The following is a 20,773-nucleotide window of genomic DNA, read 5'->3' as shown; positions in this document are numbered from 1 at the left end:
CACATCAGCAGAGGACTCATGGAGTCGCACCCAACCGTGACCACTGGGACGCAATTCGTCCAGATGGAAATGAAGACATCGTCGCCGGTGCCCAATTACTTCAAGGTCGCAGGCCATCGAGTGACCTGTGACTATAAAGGGATCCAGCGAGGGTACCGTCGATGTGTAGACAGTGCGCGCTTCCGCCTGAACTGCACAGCTCCGTGTGTGGAAGGTGTGGCGTTTACGGCCACGACGGGAAAGGCTGCTCACTGCCATGTCGCTGTTGTGGTGACCCGCATGCCATCGTCGCCTGCACCATTAGGCCGTCGTATTCCGAGGCGGCCTCCAAGAATTACCTGCCACTTGAACCAGGCGAGAACAAGGACGTCGTATCATTGATGCCAGGCCCGGATATTTGCCAGGACGAAGTTGGACGCATCGCAACGCCACACCAGACGTCACACCAAACGCCCGCAGTGTCTCCAGCCAGCCCGGACGAGCCAGCTCCTCAAGGTGCGGATGATCCATCCAGCGGCGCGCGACCAGTGGTGGTTCTCACAGAACCACAGGTCAAGCCCTCGCCAGAGGAGGCGTCTCTCGGTGAACGCGTCGCAGATAATGACAGGATATCTGATGCTCAACCCATGGCTGCCCAGTCTTCTGTTATTCCTTCTATTATTGAAGAAGTTTTTTCCCAAGGTGACGAGGTTTCCATCAACGAGGACTCAAGCAGCACTAGGAGTGACACGGCCCTGCAGATAGACACCGACAGCACTCCAAGCGAGATCAGCTGGGACAGTTTGGACGAATTTGTGCCATGTTCGCTCAAGAGCCTCGGCACCAAGCGCCACCGAATATTCAGAAGTGACTCGGAGGCCCCCAGCAGAGACAGAAGTCCCCTGCGGACTTCGATGCGGTCCCGGAAGCTCCGCGCTTCCGGTGGGTCGCCTGATCGTAAGAAGTGATTGAGCTGCTCGCGGGGTACCTGCTCCCGCGTCTGTCAGAACTGTGAGTCTAGTATCCAAATTTGTCTTTATTGTTCACAATAGCTACCGCAGTGAATATTATTTCCTTCAACGTAAAAGGTTTTCGCAGTCCAGTAAAGCAGGCCCAGGTAACTAGTGTAGACTGTGCAGCAAATTGTTACGTTTTGTGCCTGCATGAAACTAACTTCATTTCAGTATCCGACGTAAACGCTTTTAAACAAAAGTTCAACTTAGATTGCTATTTTTCTTTCGCTACAGCTCGTTTTACAGGAGTAGGCATCATTATATTTATTCGAGCTTTATTGAGAGGTCACCACGTTGTTTATGACGGTGTCAGTAGAATTATGGCTCTAGACTGTACCTACTTTTTTTCGCATGAGGATACTAAGTGTGTATGCGCCTGCACAAGTCGGACAGTCTAATCATTTTTAGAGGCGAAACTCTTTATAACGGCACCCGTTCATCCCTTGTAGCCGTTGTAGTGTGTAACAAGTATACCATTTTGATCTCCAAGGTGGTGCCGGTGATAGATTTTTGTGCGTTGTTGAACAATAAAAAATAGTGCTCAATGTGCATGCCAATGGCTGGTAGTGGGAAATGAGAAACGGGAGCATTCAGCTTTTAGTAAAAGGGCACGCTACAATCCCCATTAGCGGCTATTGGCATGTACATTGAGCACTATCTGAGAAGAAAGGGTTGCTATGTTATACTCGCTGGGTGTAACCTCCTTAGTTTTAGAAAGGTTTAGCGAGCGTTGAGCTACAGTACCATGAATACAATGAACTAGTATATACCATGAACTCGAGGTGGTTAAAGGTGGGAAGTAGATACGAAGCTGCAAGCCGTAAGAAAGTAAAAGCCTAATTCTCCTGTCTGTCATTTCCCATTAGCAGCCATTCGCATGCACTTTGAGCACTGTCTGACAAGAAAAGGTTGCTACGTTATACTCGCAGGGCGTAACCTCTTTGGTTTTAGAAAGGTTTAGCGAGCGTTGGGCCGCAGTGCCATGAATACAGTGAACTAGTTTATACTATGAACTCGAGGTGGTTAAAAGTGGGAAGTATGCCCGAAGTGCAAGCCGTAAGGAATTGTGCATGTGCCACCTCTCGTTTAGTCCTTGGAATGTCCGCTGGATGGCGGTGCTTCTATACGGGGAATATATGATGAAAATATGCGAGATGGTGGTACTTGGAGTGTTGAATAGATGGATGAACGGGCACACAGACAGATGCATGGATGGACGCATCAACGGACGCAGGGGCGGATGCATGGACGAACGCAGGGACGCGCGCACGATCAGACGTACGCACGGACGGGCGGATGGACGCATGGGCGGTCACACAGACGAACGCATAGACCGACGGAAGAAAGAACGAATGGAAGGACGAATGCTTCGCCCCACTCTCCATCATTCCGTGGATATGCTGCCAATTTTTTATTTTCTAGGCACTCACCTTCGGTGTTTAATGCCTAATGTGCACCTTAATCGGGGCCCACAATCAGTAATACTTCCGCCGTTTTATGCAACAGTTGGCGCGTTTCTCCGTCATATCCAGGCGACTTGCAGTAGATGTGTTAGACAACCCCATCGTTGACACAACAGCCGCTTTGTTGCTCTCATTAGTTCCTCCGGCATGCCACACCCGCTCTGGTCGTGTGTCTTCGAGCACGCTGACGGCATCATTTCTACCTGGCCACCTCCGGGACTTCATGTGGTGGCTGGGGTGGGGCGTTCTTCCTACCCTTGACCGCCTCGAAAGGTGGAGAATGGTGCAGTCATCAACATGTGTGAGCTGCTCCCTACGGGAAACAAATCAGCATGTTTCAAGACAATGCGTCGTTGCTCGTGTTTTCTTGAGGGCTGTGCATGCAGGATTTTGTGGCCTCGGAGTAAACCGCTTTGTTTCTTCCGGACGTTGTTCTCGAGCTCGCTTCACCTGCTTTCTTATTGTTGCTGCTGTCTAATGTCTTTGGCGTAACCGCTGTGAGGCTGTTGCAGCCAATCGTCGCCACCCTGCTCTGTTCCCGATTTTCGAGCGACTGTACAAAGAAATACTATCTGTTTTGGCGGAAGAACTTTTCTTTCTGGGTGAGGAGAAATTCCTTCGACACTGGTCCTGCCCTTTTGTGTTCGTCTGCGAGAGTCGTGTAAAGCTTGTTTTCAGGCCTGTCTGGCATTGGTAGGTTAATCTTTGTTTAGTACTCGCACAAATACCTTGTAAATACTGTGTGAATACCTAACATAGAGATCCTTATATATCATTTGTGTGTTCTTCGTTTACCATGTATTGTGCATATGTAGACGTCTCTTTTGTAACAATTGTTGTGCATCTGTGTATGTTGTGTTCCGTGTACATATATACAAACATCTTATTGTAACAACTTTTAGTGTGCCTGTGGATGTTGTGTCCTGTCGCAACGTTCTGTTGGATTGTAATATTGTTCACTGTCCGTGGGAATAAATTTCTCTGAACACTAATACGAGAACAGTTTCATTTAAAGACACAAAAATCAAGGAGTGCTCTCCTATAGTAGAATACCTACTACTCTCAATCGTTATCCCTTTTTCTAAACAAACACACAATATTACGCAGGGCACTGCATCCCGAAAACACGTCTTAAAATAATTATGTTGAACGCTTTAGTGGAGGCCTTCGGAAATTTTTACCATCCGGTGCTCTCTAACCTTTACTAATTAAGTTTCACTTGTGTACACAAAAAAAAGATGAAATTGGCCGATTCTACGTACAGTGGGAATCGATGATATGCTAAGCACTAATGAGGAATGTTGATATATAACTCTAAAGTGAGCACAACGTTACGAGGCAGAGGTAATATATGCCGTACACGACTTACGTGTCACGATTATCATGTTTGGACGTACTATTTACATTCCTCATCTATTCACGTCACCTGATACTAAATTCGGTATATGTGGAGCTAGCAAAACGGCCGCGAGCGCATCATTAGCATGGCATATTCACACGACACGCATATCATGATTTTTATGCTTGGGTCTGTCGCTTGTATTTAACATGTAGTCATGTCATACCGTACCAGTTTTGCAACATGCCATGTGAAGGAAACCACCACAAGAGCAGCAAGACCATAAAATGTAAATCAAAATATTCATGACATACATGTCATAATCTTCATGTTATGACAGTTACTTGTGTTTGCAATACAGTCATGTTATGCCATACAAATTTTCGTATTGATACCACTGTCTAAACAGCCAGGAGAGCTAAAAGTTGTAGGTGGCGTGATGTATAAATAGGTACGTTTAAATTCGCTGATGTTTGCTAAGAAATGCTGCGCACTTAATAAAGTAGTAGTATTAAAAATACTCAGGCCTAAAAATGGTGCCTATTTATGTAATTGATTTCCTGTCACCTTTGATAGGCAAAAAGTGCCCATGCACAAAGGCCAGAGCCTAACACCATGTGCTCCAATTTGTATGATTGTCCACCTTCTCTACCTATATGTAGAAAAGGCGAAAAAAAAATCGGGCTGGTTAGCTTCCCCGTATAAAAGAAAGTGGCCTATGGAATATGAAAGAAATAATAGTGGGAAGCTATTCACGTGAATAAACGGTGCTGCAACTGCGTTTAAAGCTGTAAAGCATCCAAACCACCCAGTGTCATCGATATAGCCATCTCCACCCACCATTCGCCTATTCGGAACAGATTTTTACGCGCCGTAGGAGCATTGAACATAAACGGCTTCTTCTGGCTAGACCATTTTAGACAACGAGTGGTCGATGCCTACCGAAGCGAGGGGATAGCATGTCCTTTTTTTATGATTAGAATTTGTTTTCTTTTGTCCCATAAAATAGGACCAGATAAAAAAGTTTCTTTTCGAGAACAGCGTGAAGTGTGATGTATATAAGGGGACATGAGAAGAATGAGTTCTGGAGTGTAATTTTTACTAGGAATGATTCCGTCGAGTTTTTTTACTTGTCGAGAAATGGAATGATTGTGAATAATGCTGAAAAAAAGTTGTATGTTGCTCAGGATTGCTCAGCACAGGATCGAATTCCTATCAGCAACCAGACCAAGTGAAAGAGGAAGGTTTCACGAAAGACGTGTACTAGAATTCAACCAGAATGGCTAATATGAACAAAAAATGCCAGAAGCTTTGGGGCAGACAAAGATCTTGCTCCCAATACAGCAATATCTTCTGTATCGGTTTCGCAAATGAGTCAGTGCGAATATTTACGTTCTGTTTATTGGTACGCCGATGCAATTTGACAGTAGTGCCCACTTCTTCTGCTATCTAAACGCAAGGACTAGGGTAGGTATTAGTGACCCGTAGCACGTATTGTTCACTCAATAAGATGGTGCTTCATATATCTTACGCCAGGTGAGAGGGAGGAAGGGAGGAAGGGGGGCTATACCTTTTTCACAAGACGATCAAATGTGCTCGAACTTGGCCTCCTTATTATGGCACTCTGCGCAAGGTCCGCGCACGTTTCTTGTTCTTGGGGTTATTCTTTCTTAAGCAACTTTCCAGCGAATCATCCCCTGTCAGCATTTCATAAGACATTCCGGATACTCCTCTCAGTAAATGCAGTCATTTAAACAAAATAGCAATATTTTGTTTTCATTAAGCTATTTGACATTTTGGTTTTCTCATTTACGATGATTTATTGTGGCATAGAATAATCATTCTGTCTCCCTTTTTTATTTCGAAAGTCTGCCTCTAGACATAATAATTTTTCAAAAATACACATACAAGCTTTCTCTATGTATGAAGTCTAATAGAGAACGGTGATGTGATCCACGAAAGCAGCGGTCCAAGTGACGTGGTCGACCAGGCCTGAGACCTGTTGCACGGAGGTGACGGCGCCGACTTAATTGTAGACCAGTGCAGGTCCACAGTAAGCGAGAGGCAGTTACATCTTGGATCAGGGCGTCACAAAATGGGCATGATGTGCCATACGGGCCTCGGTGCTTTTGCGCCCAAAGGGTGGTTACGGATGGGGTAAGCCCAACCCCCCACGAAGCCTCCACAATGTAACCTACTCTGGGCTGGTTAAACCGTTGAACCACCAGAAAGGTCTAATCCACACGGAGGTATAAGAGCTCGTGTGACACGTCGGAGGTTTTCTTTTTCCCGGAGCGTCTGTCCTTGAGCGTCTTCAGGAAAATGCGGTAATGGGCATGAAATAACTTGAGGGTGGGTTGCCAAATCAGCTTTTACAAGATCCCACAAAGTGACCCATGGAACCCACTGAACACGTATTTGCAGAGATGCATAGGCAGCAAGAACGTGAATAGTGTCCGAGAGTGACGTAGAGCGATACAATCGTAGTATATGGTGAATATCTTGCGTCGAGTCCGTACGGATGATGATCTGGGAGCATCTGCCTGGTTGTAGAAGAGGCAGCAGCGCGACCAGTCTATGACGTATGACGACCAGCTCAGCAAGGTGAGCCGGTGGTGCAGGATTCGAAAAATATGAGCATGTCTGGCCAGCCTCTAGTATCAATGGAGATACAAGCACGGTATGATTGATGGCACGGCTCACACTGGAATCCGTATAAGCGACGACAGTAGCGGCATCTAGGATATCTGCACGAAGCAGGTGGGATACTTGGGCGTTCGCCTGGCGTGGAACCGGGCTGTAAAGGTGACCAAGGGGTTTGATTTCTGCTATTTGCATTTTGTTCGACGGGGCAATAACATAGCCATGTCTGAAGGGTGTGGGGAATATTTTTTTTCCATGTACCGAGCCAATGCAGCAGCCGAACACAACGTTGATGGCTTGAGGTTGCACGCACCGTGACGCTGATGCACTAACTCATCACTAGTGTTTAGTAGGGACTCCTGTTCAAGCACTGTCAGTGGAGCGATGCGTGGCAGTCCAGTTATGGCGCTCATGGCTTCATTGTTGATCGCCTCTAGACGTGCCCACTCTGCAAGCGTGAGGTGATGAAACTGAGCGCGCTAAACGAGCCTTGGCCACAATATCGCACGGACAAGGAGGCGAGCCATGTTGGAGGTATAACCACCAGATTTCTTAGTTATCCTTCTTATGAGGTGTATTGTTTGTGATGCCTGCTGCTTGGCACTCTTAACCCAAGGTCCTGAACATCCGGTGGCGTGAATTTCCAGGCCAAGCACGCAAAGATGTGAGGCTTCGAGTAGTGGCTGCTGATCCAAAATTAACTGCAGAGGCCAGACTTCCAGTTTGCGGCGTCCCTACTTTGTTCACAACCGACAGGAACTTTGTTTTTTTTCTTTGGAGATTTCAAGACCAATCGGGGTGCACAATTTGTGGGTCATGTTGAGTGCCTCTTGCAATGATTGTTCTTGACAGCTGGTTTCCAAGTGCACTGTCCAAAGAATGATGTAGTCTGCATACATGATGCATTTTGCATGGTGTATTACCACCAGCTTTCATGCCAGTGGGAGGAGGGCCACGTTAAATATAACTGGTGCGAGCACAGATTTTGTGGGACACCTCTATTGGAAACAAACTTTCCAAATGGCTGACCAGCTTGGCGAATGAAGAAGCTGCGAGCGTGAAGAAAGGCTTTAACTAATGCGCACACTTAGGGGAAGTTTGAGCCAGTGTATAATTTACACAATAGCATTATGACTCGCATTATCATATGCTTTACAGATGTCCATAGACGGAATGGTGCGAATCTGTCGAGATCGACCTCCAATGGGAACCATGAATCAGAAGTAGGCAAGATTATACTCAGTACCCAGATCCGGACGGAATCCTATTTGGCCAGGATGATACCAGGAGTATCTCTCGAGTCACCACGTAATGCGTGTCGCTAGCATACGCTCTGCCAGTTTGGCCAACGTTACGTGCGAGCTATTGGACGCATCTGTGTGATATTTCCTGGAAATTTTCCTGCATTAGGAATGGAAACCATTTCTGCATGCCGGCAAGAGTCAGGAATGGTTCCAGTAGCCCAAGCTTTGTTTATGACCTCTAACAGAACAAGTAAAACTTTGTCTTCCATCTTTTTGTAAAGTTTACAAGGTATGCCATCTGGTCCCAGTGCTTTGCTCGGTTCGGGTAGGTCTATTGCTGATAAGAATTCGGCCATAGTGAAATTAGCCTGGATTCTCTGTACATCAGTAAGCGTGGGGAGCATACCTGCATACGCTGGCAGGCAATTCTGAGCCGTGAATAGAGGTGGAGTCGTGTCTAACGCAGGAAAGAATGTGTGGGTAACGGTGTCGACGAATACGGCTGGAGTCTGGCCAGATGCTAATAAGGCGCAGGCTGCGGGGTCAGGAGGCTTGGAAAGTGCGCCATATGGAGACATTAGACGCCGAAGACGCCCCAACGATCACGTTCCAGGCGGTTTTCGGGGCACCGAACTGCTGCTTGAAGGCGTCGAGCTTCCAGCCAAATGGAAATTGCTGTAGGATCACGTTTTGACGCTACTTCTGCTTGACGGCGAGATTCCCATGGACGCAGAAGCTGCAAATAGGGATCAGGTCATGGCTCATTCACCCGCACTTCAATGCCGCACTTCTCTCTCTCTCTCTCTCTTCTTGTTTCTCACATCCTTCTTTATCCTTACGAACATTTCGTGCTTAACTAATGCCCTGTCACTATGGGTGTAAAGAAAAGAAAATCCACGAAAGGGAAACAAAATAACTTTTTCATGGTATTCTTTCCAACTTATTTCCAGACTTATTCAGTTCATCAGCAAAGGCCGCTGATCACTGCTATCGGTAACAATGCATTTAAATATTTCAAACAATGATGCTAACACCACTTTTAGAGCTCCTCAAGTCTTCTGATGCAAGACGGTTAAGAACGAGCACTTCCCTTCACACGTTCGGGAATAAATAAAATCTACGGATTGTCATGAGAGCGAAACCAGATTTTCGATTGTAGTGGTTGTTGAGGCGTAGATTCGTGCATCTTCAGGAACATTTTTTTTATGTTTAGCTCTATCTATAGTCTAAAAACTTGTGACAATATGCAAGCACTAGCAAAATGAGGAAATCGAAGAACCGAAAGACTACACGCTATGTATTAGCGTTTAACGTATTTTGTTTTTTGCAAACTACCTAAAAGTTGAATTTTGTGTGTATGTTATTTTTTATCTACCGCCCTTTGCCCGTACATAATTGACGAATCAAGATTAGTCTGTCCACGGGCTTCCAGCAAATTAGTTTATGTTTCTCCGTAAACACAGGTACTTAGCTGTGTGTACTGCATCATTTTTTATTATTCCTCTGTTAATTTTGTGGCGTTGTTCTTGATGACGTACCTCAGTAGAGGTACACAATCAACAACACGATTGTTCAGCGCAATTTACTTCGTCAGTTCGAGCAAATATCGAGAGTTGATCTAGGACCTAATGTAAGATAAACAAGCGCTTTGTGTAAAAAACAAAACAATCCGGGCCCACAATGCAGTCGCGCAGTTAAATTGCCTGTAATGTTGTCTTGTTGTGCATTTATACCATCCAGCCTGTTATGCATAGGTGTGACGCCTCGATAATGTCGAACGATGTAGTTGTGCCTCTGGGATATTTCTAAAGCACGTGTTCATAAAAAAGGAAACAAGAAAAGCACAAAACATAGCATTGGAGAAGCAAAAAAATGAGATACAGTAACTACATGACGGATCTTGCTTATTAAGACTACGTTCATTAAATTTACGCTAATAAAAAACATAATAGCACGTCGTATGTTAATTATTGCCTTGATAATTTTGACTTTACCAATTATTAAAGCAAAACCCTGTCGTTTTGTAACGATGCCATGGTAATTAGACCTACCTATTTACGCTCTTGCTCATAATATAGGTTGACCGCAGGTTCACAACTTTCATTTTTAGTTCATCCTTGTTCCACTAATGCAAGCTTCTTGCTTTATTAGGATGACCCGGTTTGTCAACCATTCGTATATCGCATGAGACGTGATCACACTCAAAATCAAAAGATCAATACAAGCTTAAAACGATGCCGTTGGCACTCAAACAGGCTTTAAATCAACGAACAAGGTCTAACTCAATAAGAAGCAGAAGTACCCTCGCATCAATCGCAGTAACATAGAATGCCTACTCTGAAAACGGGTTTGACCTTTTTATGGAATTTTCGGCTCGTGTTGCACCGTGCATCCTGAAGGTAATACGGAAAACCCTTTTCAAGGGAGAATTTCAGAGGTTAGGTAAAACAAAATGCCTGCGCCTGGGGAAGCAAAAGCCTTCTACTTCATAACTATAAAACTGCGCAAAAAAGTGACAAGAAACAAAGAAGGCACACACAGAAGCACAGACTAGCAAATGAACGTTTATTAAAGAACACGCATATATAAATAGGAAAAAAATCTGGCGTAACAGGTTAGAGGTTGGCAGTTAGATATTTTATTTATAAATGGTGCAATGTGACCGAAAAGCCCGTGGCACACATGTCACCATACTTGTGGATATAAAAAGCCCCAGCATCTGCTCTTGCTGTTCCATCTCTGTACCCGGACAGCATTTTGTTTCGTAAAGCAATGTGTGACTATTAAGCCCTCCATCCACTTCAAAGCTTTCTAGTGGTCGTACTGCAATATCATACTCATTCATTGCCTAATAGTGTTTGCATTTGATTTAGATTTGAGTAATAAGGCTACGCTAGTCGTCTATTGCTCATTTTTAATTAGCTGCATTTTTTTTAATTACATGGTCAATTTGTGGTGCAGAGCGCTTGCTTACAAAGTTAGCTTAGGTTTTACGTAGCCGAGCAGATATGACGACTCTGTATTCATTTCACTATTTCCTAAGATAAGACGGAGTCGCCCGCAAGGGAACTCGACAAATGTACCAAAGGTGTTGAGGGGTGATTGATTGCTTCCTATGTCTAAAGAAACTAATTTATTGGCCCATAAGACGCAGCATTGATGCAAACGTGACGCGCAGACTCATCAGCACTAACTTTCTGCAACAGCTCGTTGTAGTGCCGTCTCTGATATATCTACACCCTTGAGTGGATTTAGTGTTTTCATATCTTCACGCAACGTATAGGCACTTTAGAGAGTGCAGGTGCCAGCTTTCGAAATCGAAAAAAAATGTTTTGGTGGCGTAATAATAGCGTTTCCAGTATATATGTCACTAATATTTGTCATAGAGAGCTATTAAAAATGTACAAAATTTATCCACACAAACACGACACTAGCACACAGGTAGGCCGAAACACACACTAGCACAGGAAAAAAACCTCGACCGTTCGCAGCTAAACAACACACCGTGGCATTTGCACAATACCGCCACCACGTGCAAGCTTCTTTGACAGAGTTATACAGGGTGTCCCACGTAACTTTAGCCAGAGTTTAAAATTATGCCGGGACACGTAATCACGACGCGACCAAACGCACGTTGCTCGCCGTTGCCTGGATTTAGACTATTTTGGTATTCTCAAATATTGTTTATATCATCATCATCATCATCATCGTCATCAGCCTGACTACGTCCACTTCAGGACAAAGGCCTCTCCCATGTTCCGCCAGCTAACCCGGTTCTGTGCTTGCTGCTGCCAATTTATACCCGCAAACTTTTTAATCTCATCTGCCCACCTAACCTCCTGTCTCCCCCTAACTCGCTTGCCTTCTCTTGGAATCCAGTTAGTTACCCTTAACGACCAGCGGTTATCCTGTCTACGCGCTACATGCCCGGCCCATGTTCATTTCCTCTTCATCATTTCAACTACGATATACTCAACCACGGTTTGTTCCCTAATCCGCTCTGCTCTCTTCTTGTCTCTTAAGGTTACACCTACCATTTTTCTTTCGATTGCTCGCTGCATCGTCCTCAATTTAAGCTGAACCCTCTTTGTAAGTCTCCAGGTTTCTGCTCCGTAGCTAAGTACCGGCAAGTTACAGCTGTTATACACCTTCATCTTGAGGGATAGTGGCAATCTACCTTTCATAATTTGAGAGTGCTTGCCAAATGTGCTCCACCCCATTCTTATTCTTCTAGCTACTTCAATCTCGTGGTTCGGCTACACGGTTATTATCTGCCCTAAGTAGACATAGTCTTTTACAACTTGAAGCACACTATTACCTATCTCGAAGCGCTGCTCTTTTCCGAGATGGTTGTACATTACTTTCGTTTTCTGCAGATTCATTTTAAGACCCACCTTTCTGTTCTCCTTGTCTAACTCCGTAATCATGAGTTGCAATTCGTCCCCTGAGTTACTCAGTAATGCAATGTCATAGGCGAAGCGCAGGTTACTAAGGTACTCTCCATTAACTCTTATCCCTAACTGTTCCCATTCTAGGCTTCTGAAAAATTCCTGTAAGCACGCGGTAAATAGGATTGGGGAGATTGTGTCCCCCTGCCTTACACCCTTCTGGATTGGTATTCTGTTGCTTTCTTTATGAAGCACTATAGTAGCAGTTGATCCCCTGTAGATTTCTTCCAGGATGCTTACATATACTTCATCAACGCCCTGATTCCGCAGTGTCTGCAGGACGGCTGATATTTCTACTGAATCAAACGCCTTCTCGTAATATATGAAGGCTATGTATAGTGTTTGGTTATATTCTGAGCATTTCTCTATTATCTGATTGATAGTATGTATGTGGTCGATTGTTGAGTAGCCTGTTCAAAATCCTGCTTGTTCCTTTGGTTGATTGAATTATAATGTTTCTTTACTCTGTTAGCAATTACTTTTGTATATAGCTTGTATACTACAGAGAGCAAGCTAATCGGCGTGTAATTCTTGAAGTCCTTGTCATCTCCTTTCTTATGTATTAAGATGATGTTAGCGTTCTTCCAAGGGTCTGGTACTCTTCCCGTCGTGAAACACCTCGTAAACAGGGTGGCTAGTTTTTCTAACACAATCTGTCCTCCATCTTTCACCAGATCTGATGTTACCTGATCCTCACCAGCAGCTTTGCCTCTTTGCATGCTCTCCAAAGCTCTTCTGACTTCTTCTATCATTACTGGTGGGGTGTCATCTGGCTTACTGCTAGTTCTTATAGTTCTAAAGTCATGGTTGTCCCGGCTACTGTACAGATCTCTGTAAAACTCCTCCACCATTTTAACTATCCTATCCATATTGCTAGTTATTTTGCCTTCTTCGTCCCTTAGTGCATACGTCCGATTTTTGCCTATCCCAAGTTTCCTCTTCACTGCTTTGACGCTTCCTCCGTTTTTCAGAGCGTGTTAAATTCTCTCCATGTTATACCTTCTTACGTCGGATACCTTACGCCTATTAATCAACTTCGAAAGCTCTGCCAGTTCTATTTTGTCTGTTGTACTTGAGACTTATATAATTTGACGCTTCTTAATGAGATTATTCGTTTCCTAGGAAAGCTTGCCAGTGTCCTGTCTAACTACCCTGCCTCCAACTTCCACTGCACACTCCGTAGTGATACCCGTCAGATTATGATTCAATGTATCTATGCTAAGGTTGGTTTCCTCACTAATCGTTGAGTACCTGTTCTGAAGCGAGACTCTGAATTCCTGTACTTTCCCTCTCAGTGCTAGCTCATTGATTGGCTTCTTGCGTATCAGTTTCTGTCGTTCCTTTCTCAAGTCTAGGTGAATTCGAGACCGTACCATTCCATGGTCACTGCATCGTACCTTGCCAACCACTTCCACATCCTGCACGATGCCTGGGTGTGCACTCAATATAAAGTCTATTTCATTCTTGTTTTCGCCATTAGGGCTCCTCCATGTCCACTTGCGGTTTCCTCGTTTTCGGTAGAAGGTATTCAAAATCCGTAAATTATTGCGTTCTGTGAATTCTACTAGTAGCTCTCCTCTGGCGTTTCTAGTACTGACACCATAATCTCCTACTGCCTGGTCTCCAGCCTGCTTCTTCCCTACCTTTGCTTTAAAGTCTCCCATCAGTATGGTATACTGTGTTTTTACCTTACTCATTGCCGATTCCACGTCTTCATAGAAGCTTTCAGCTGAAGCGTCATCATGGCTGGATGTAGGCGCGTAAGTTTGTACCACCTTCATCTTGTATCTCTTATTCAGTTTAATTACGATACTTACCACACTTTCATTCATGCTATAGTATTCCTCTATGTTGCCAGCTATGTTTCTGTGAATTAGGAACCCCACTCCCAGTTCTCTTCTGTCAGCCAAGCCCCGATAGCAAAGGACGTGCCCGTTCTGTAGCATCGTATATGCCTCATCTGTCCTCCTAACCTCACTGAGGCCTATTATATCCCATTTAACACCTTCTAGCTCCTCGAACAGTACAGCTAGACTTCCCTCACTAGATAAGGTTCTAGCGTTAAACGTTGCCAAGTTTAGGTTCCAATGGCGGCCTGTCCGGATCCAGAGATTCTTAGCACCCTCTGCTGCGTTGGAGATATGACCGCCGCCGTGGTTAGTTGCTTCGCAGCTGCTGGGGACTTAGGGCCGTGAGTTATTTGACGTATGTATGTGGGAGATAGTCGCCAGATACTGCACCAGGGTGTCCAATCCTTCTCTGGTGAGGGAGTGCGTTCCCGGTGGTGGTTACCGGTGAGGCCGCACCCCAGGCCTCGTAATGCAGTTCCATCACCACGCGGATTTTTTTTATTCAGTTGGGAACTGCGCGAAACCAGGATTTGAGCCACGGACCTTTTGCACGCGAGGCGGATGCTCTAACCACTACGCCATCGCTGCTCGATTGTTTAAATATCCATATTTAATTACAGATAAAAAATCCAAAGAGAAAGTTGTACATCGATTTGCAAAATCTCTGATTACGCAGTTTTGAACTTTAAGTCTGTTAAGTATTAGTGTTTTTTCTGCTAAGTACAAGCGCCCACGAAATGCAAAAAATAACACGTGACAAACCAGCTCATGCGCAAGTGCGCGCAATGATTCTAGTGATCCCAAACGTTCCCCGTATGAACGACCACAGCATTTGCCTCATTGTGCTGTCTCGGCAGGGCCGCAATGATGGTGGTGGCTTTATGATGAACACGTTTTGCTATCGGCCACAAAAACAATAGCCGCTGTGACTGCTTATCAGTGTCATGGACAGCTGCGAGGGAAGCGTGTCGTTCGTACGTGGAACGTTAGGGAGCCCTAGAATCATCGTACGCACTGACGCGCGAGCGGGTTTGTCACGTGGTATTTTTAGTATTTGGTGGGCAATTGCAATTAGTAGAAAAACACTAATACCTAAAAGATATAAAGTTAAAATTTGTCTAACCAGACGTTTTACAAACCCATCTACAACTTTCTCACTGATACTTTTTATCTATCTTTGTTTCTTGAAAAGTTAGTCAAATCCATCTAATTAAACAATATTTGAGAACACAAAAATAGTCTAACTCCAGGCAACGGTGAATAACATGCATTTGGTCGCGTCATAATTACGTGTTCCGGCATATTTTTAAGTTCTGGCTAAAGTTACGTGGGACAACCTCTATATGCATATAAAGGCTCCTAACCCATCGACGGCACTTCAAACGTTTTCGTGTTCTCGTTGAACCGGCATGTGTTCGCCCGCGCGTAAGGCCAGCACATAAAATCTAAGGCATTATGGAAGCCAAAGTAAACACCTTCTGCTCTGAATTATTTGATTTATCTTGTCGTTACGCTTGAAAAATGCTAAGCGTGAGCCATCTTGAGTGCTTGTTCATATAACTACGATGAATCTCCCGTCCTAAATTGGTGAAGAACAGTGCAGCAAATGAATATTCAGAAGGCCGAACGCATGTGCTTTTCATGGAAGTACGCTGTGCAGCAATATTTGTTATTTTTGCCGCGAGCTGCACGCGTCCCTTGGCACAGGCATGTTCTCAGATGTTTGTAGGCCGCGTGTGTTTCTATAGAAAACGTCTGGGCCTGCTGCCATGCGGAACTCCTTTGGGACAAGGACAAAGCGTGAAAAACAAGGCACAAGGCCAACACAATGAATGCGATAGCAACTGATTGGGCAAACATAAGAAGTAAGGCGAGCAGATTTCAGAATACTACGAAATGTAGTGAGCAGGGTAAAATGTGCGTTTAGCTCCATTGATTCTCGCATGTGCGGCAGCAAGTTTTTTTCTGTTTCTAGGCACTTTGCAAGCCCATCTTGCCTCCGCACGACTAGCATTCTGTTGTGGTTGTTGCGCAGGTGTTCGTACGAAACGGTGTGGCATCGCGAAGGCCGAATTAAATACACCATTTTCACCAACGTTTGTCTGGTGTTTCCTTTCATGAAGCCAGTCGACGTCGCCGATACTAGTAGTCGCGAAGTTTCGGATGAAGCGCAGAAAGTAAGAAGAGAGTCCTACGAAACTGCGCATTTCCTTGACGGATGTCGGCTCGGGGAACTCGGTCACGGCTCGAAGCTTAGCTGGATGAGGAAGAATTCCGTCCTTGAACACAACGTAGCCAAGTATTGTCAGCTGCCGAGCTGCGAATTGGCACATTTTATAGGTTCAGTTGCAGACTGGCGTCATTCACACGCGTCAAAACATGCGGCAGGCGTTGAAGATGCGTGGAGAAGTCCGGAGCGAAAACGACGACGTCATCGAGGTAGAACAGGCACGTGTGCCATTTCAGGTCGCGCAAAACGGTATCCATCATGCGCTCAAAGGTGACGGGCGCATCGCACAGCCCAAACGAAATGACGTCGAATTCGTACAAGCCGTTGTGGGTGACAAAAGCGGTCTTTGGTCGAGCGTCCTTAGTCATAGGTACTTGCCAGTATCCTGAGGGAAAATTGAGGGATGAAAAGAATTTTGCTTCTCAAAGGCTGCCAATCGCGTCATCTATCCGTGCTAGTGGGTACACGCTCTTACGACTCATCTTGTTGAGGCATCTGTACTTCACATACAACCGCACAGAACCGTCCTTCGCGAAAAGAACGACAGAAGACGCCCAGGGGCTATTAGAGGGTCGAATAACATTGCGGCGAAGCATGTCGTTGACTTGCTCGTTGTATACACGACATTCACAGATACGTAATATGAACCGCAGTGGTGGTTGTGTGCCTGTGTCGATGCGATGCATAATGGTGGATGTGCGGCCGTGCGAAGGTTGAGCAAAATAAAAAAAAGAGCGGAATTATTCCAAGAGGCCTATAGCTGAGAACGCTGGCCCGGCGTAAAGTTGTCGGGAATGGAGAAACCGAATACATCAGCGAATGATGAAGCAGATGTAGAAACAGCACTGAGTGCACTATGATTAGGGCAGGGTGTGTCATCAGGTTGATCCATAACTTGTGCGTCTTCGATGGGTTCCACGCTACCGAGACATTCCAATCGCACTAACGTGCGATTGTAAGAAGTCTAGAACAAAAAAAAATAGTGGTACTGCCATGGGTAACTTGCACGGTCACGAAAAGAACCAGCAAGTCTTTCCTCGTGAAGACACAATGAAATGACAAGAGGAGTGCAGCCTAGTCGGAAAGACTTGGGCAGTAGGCCGACACCGCCGTGTATTAGTTTGCAGGCACTTGCGTGTCGTCTTCAACGAGTACCTTGCTTGCAGTCGATGGACTGTCGGCTAGCGTCAAAGAAGAGAATCGTGGGAGCTCTATTTACGCTGGTGCACAATGAATGACGGCGTCATGGCGGGGGAGCAAATCCCGTCCTAGGATGACGTCGGGAGAGCATGCAAGAATTATGATGAATTTGACAGCATACATCATGTCCTGAATCATAAGGCGGGCTTTGCACATCGCTGTAGGGTGAACGCCTTGGGCGCTAGATGTTCGTAGGGAGAGCCCTAAAAGTAGCGTGCACCACTTTGCGCAGTAATCGGCTAAGTTTAGCGTCCATGATGGATACGTTGGCTTCAGTATCTACAAGGGCAAGTGCACGAACACCATTCACAAGCACGTCTATCACGTTCGGTGGGCTTCTCTGGGGGCTTTTCCAGTTCGACAGGGTCGCAGCCCTTGCCTCGTGGACTGTGACGACTAGTTTTTCTGGTCGCCTGCGGGTGGACGTTGCCGCATTTGCGACAGTGAGTGACGTCGCGGAGATGGTGAACGGCGGGTAGACGTACCGGGGCGGGACGATGGTGGCATAGATGGCGGTTGGTCATAATAAGAGCGGCTCGATTGGCTGGAAAGTTCGAAGGTGACCAGTGGTTGCTGCACGGGATTGCAACAGTGTTCTACGTGACCGACGCAACCACAAGCAAAGCAGATGGGGCGACTGTCGGAAGAGCGCCATCGGTTCACGGGTCCCATCCATCTCTCAGAACGTGATGGGTGAGCCAGCTGCTGATATAGCTGCATAATGGGTGGCACTCGGGGCACGTGGATGACGTCGACGTATGTATCCGGTACAGTTTGTTCGAAGGCCTGGGGCCAGCCGATAGATTCGGTGTAACTAAGGGGGCCAGCCACCGGAATAGGCGGAGGCGGCCCGGCGACAACCTGGGCGTAGCTTAGTGGCGAAAATGCAGTAGGCGGCTGGTGGTATTCAGGAACAACCTCCACGATATCCTGCTGAATGGTTCGGCGGAGGGGAGTGTAGTTGACGGCTGTTGAGCATGTCGCGGGGGAGCAAAAGTCACTAAAGAGACCTGGCGGGCAACTTCCTCACGCACGAACAACTTGATTTCGGTGAGCAAGGTTGTGTGGTCAGGAACTGCTGACAAGGCCGAGAGATCAGAGTCACGTGAGGGTGGTCGATGGGTCATCAAGCACTGCCGCCGCAGCTCTTCGTAAATTGGACATAATGTAATGACCTCTGCCAAAGTGCGAGGGTTCCTGGCCAGTATCAAGGTGAAGGCATCGTCGGCGATGCCTTTCAAACCATGCGTGATTCTGTCAGCCTCTGGCATGCTCGCATCCACTTTCATGCACATCAAGGATGTCCTCAATGTAACTTGTGAAGGACTCGCCGGTCTGCTGTGCTCGCTTACCTAAACACCGTTCGGCTTGCAACTTACGAATGGCAGGATGGCCGAACACGTTGACGATGGTGGTTTTGAAAGCATACCAAGTCAGGAAATCAGATGCTTGGTTGTTGTAGCACATGCAGGCCACACCCGCGAGGTAGAAAACCATGTTGCCGAGTTTACCTGCCTCTTCTCAATGATTGGGGATGCTCACGCATTCATACATGGCGAGCCAGTCTTCGACGTCGGTGCCATCAGCGCCGGTGAAGACGGGAGGGTCGCGGATGCGGGGGACACCGGGACATGGCGTCGGCGCAGGAGGAAGCGTTTGCTGAGTGGTGTGTTGGTGCATGGTAGATGGCACGGTAGGAGATCAAAGCTCCAAGGGCACTGAATGTGGACAGAAGGTGTTTGAAGCGCACAACATTCTCCCCCAAATTGTTAAGACGTTTATTGGCGGACACTTGGCAATGATGCACGACAGCGACAATCAATGCGGAGTGATGATGATAATGATGGGCCCTGAATCATTGGCCCCTACCCACTCTGGGGGATCGGTCATGAGTCGGGCAGATCATACATACTGGACGAACTCTCTGGACGAGATGCTCTTCTTTTAAATAGGGCGATGCCCCACTAGAAGGTGCTGGAGAGAACGACCCGCTGTTCGAAGGCTTCGCTACTATATATATATATATATATATATATATATATATATATATATATATATATATATATATATATATATATATATATATATATATATATATAGTCAAGCAGATCCTCTGTGAGCGGTTACATCGTGGTTTATTTCGACGTTTCGGCCAAGGCCAGACTCTAGGCCGAAACGTCGAAATAAGCCACGTTGTGACCGCTCACGGAGGATGTGCTTGACTATATGCAACGCTACGGCCACTCAACCACCATACCCTCCTATATATATATATATATATATATATATATATATATATATATATATATATATATATATATATATATATATGACAACCACTACGGTGACGGCAGAAATACCCCGAGAAGGTCCATATAATTTCTATTGAAATACACCATCCTGATCATTCCAATAATTGGTCGTGACTGACGTCATCAGCCTCTGTGCGCGAGCGTTCCTTTGTCCATCATTCTAGTCTAGACGCGCTCACCTCCACCGCTCTCATAGCATAAAAAAATAAGTTTGCACACGCAGATGACCGTAGGCTTTTTTAGGCTTTGTCGTCGGGGGCAGGGGAGGAGGGGCTCAAGTATGTGGTAGCATCACCCTCACTATTCGGTTTATGTATGGGGCAGGCTTCGGCAGCTGCTTTCCACCTAGATAAATAACTAGGGTGGTCCCCCCTCTGCCAGCTTGCACGCCTATGAAAATACCACAGTTACAAGAACATTTTAACGGGCCTACGCTACGTGCATTTATAGCGTGCGGATTGTCGCGATTGAGAAGCAGAGGCAGGATCACCTTTCGGAAAGTTGCACTATAGTAGATATTCGCAATTAGCACTTAATCGCAACTTGCTTTTTCCCATGGCACGCAGTGGTTCCGTAAGTGAAATTCTGTAATAAGTTGCTTTCTAACTCGAACAGTAACTATAATCTTACTAATTACCTATTATTGTTAAAAGGGACAAAATTGCATGAAAGTGAACGCTAAAGGCTCGCTCCTATGTCAAGCACAACCACTACAAATGTATGAGTCACAGGCTTACCACAGAGTGTAAGAGTTAATGTACATACGATTCGCCCTGATGAATGCGCGTCAAAACGAGAAGTTTACTAGTTTATAGGACCCCATTATAGCACTTCTGAAGACCGCCACTAACCGTTTGAAGTATGTATTTTACTGCAAAATCTATATTAACGTTCATTACGGAAAGGTTAAAGTAACGGTTAAGAGAGCATGTAGGCGGCACAAACACAAAAGGAGCACGAGTGGCGAAACTAGGGTTATATTTGTAGAACTAACCATCTTAAAAAGAATTGTAGTCTTTACCATTCAATTAGAGCTTAGTTCGAAGCGTTTA

At 45.7% G+C, this 20,773-nt stretch overlaps 1 long non-coding RNA gene across 1 annotated transcript in view; it reads right to left on the bottom strand.

Annotated features, from left to right (window-relative positions):
* The window catches only part of LOC142813955 (uncharacterized), a 178,136-nt gene that overhangs the window by 71,612 nt on the left and 85,751 nt on the right, over nucleotides 1-20,773 (bottom strand). The gene's annotated exons all lie outside the window — the stretch shown is intronic.

The sequence above is a fragment of the Rhipicephalus microplus genome, chromosome 4 (genome assembly GCF_043290135.1).
Source record: "Rhipicephalus microplus isolate Deutch F79 chromosome 4, USDA_Rmic, whole genome shotgun sequence".
Lineage (NCBI taxonomy): Eukaryota > Metazoa > Arthropoda > Arachnida > Ixodida > Ixodidae > Rhipicephalus > Rhipicephalus microplus.
Note: the sequence above shows the minus strand (reverse complement) of the source record. Positions and strands in the feature narration are given on the sequence as shown.